Below are 786 nucleotides of genomic sequence, written 5' to 3' on the forward strand. Positions count from 1 at the left end.
ACTCAACAAGTCTTTATAAATTTGTATATGATTCGTAATCAACAATTACTTTTCTTGAAAAATATTTACAAAAAGTACTCTTAGGAAATTTTCTTAAGAGAGCGAGAAAGTGTAAGAAAGAGAGTTATTTTTTCTCTTGATTTCTCTTTTATATAAATGTTTCAAAAGGATTTTTAACGGTATTTTTATTGCCAGGCATGGAAAATACAGTTTTTGACTAAATTTCGACATAGCAGCGAAATGATATTTTGGTTTCATTTTATAACTTTTTAAACTTTTCTAATTAGTTTATAAACTATTCTATGGTTTACTCTATAGTCTAATCTACAGTATAGTTTAAAGTGTAGTCTATAGTCAAGTCTATAGTCTAGTCTACATTCTAGTCTATAGTCTAGTTTATTGCCTAGTCTATAATCTAGTCTATAGTCTAATCTGTAGTCTAGTCTAGTTTATTGCCTAGTCTATAATCTAGTCTATAATCTAGTCTATAGTCTAATCTGTAGTCTAGTCTATAGTCTACTCTACACTCTAGTCTATAGTCTAGTCTACACTCTAGTCTATAGTCTAGTATATAGTCCAGCTTATATTCTAGTCTTTAGTCTAATCTTTAGTCTATAGTCTGGTCTATAGTCTAGTCTATAATATAGTCTATAATCTAGTCTATAGTCTAGTCTATAATCTAGTCTATAATCTAGTCTACAGTCTAGTCTATAGTCTAGTCTATAGTCTAGTCTATAGTCTAGTCTATAGTCTAGTCTATAGTCTAGTCTATAGTCTAGTCTATAG

Source organism: Lucilia cuprina, chromosome 4 (genome assembly GCF_022045245.1).
Source record: "Lucilia cuprina isolate Lc7/37 chromosome 4, ASM2204524v1, whole genome shotgun sequence".
Classification (NCBI taxonomy): Eukaryota; Metazoa; Arthropoda; class Insecta; order Diptera; family Calliphoridae; genus Lucilia; species Lucilia cuprina.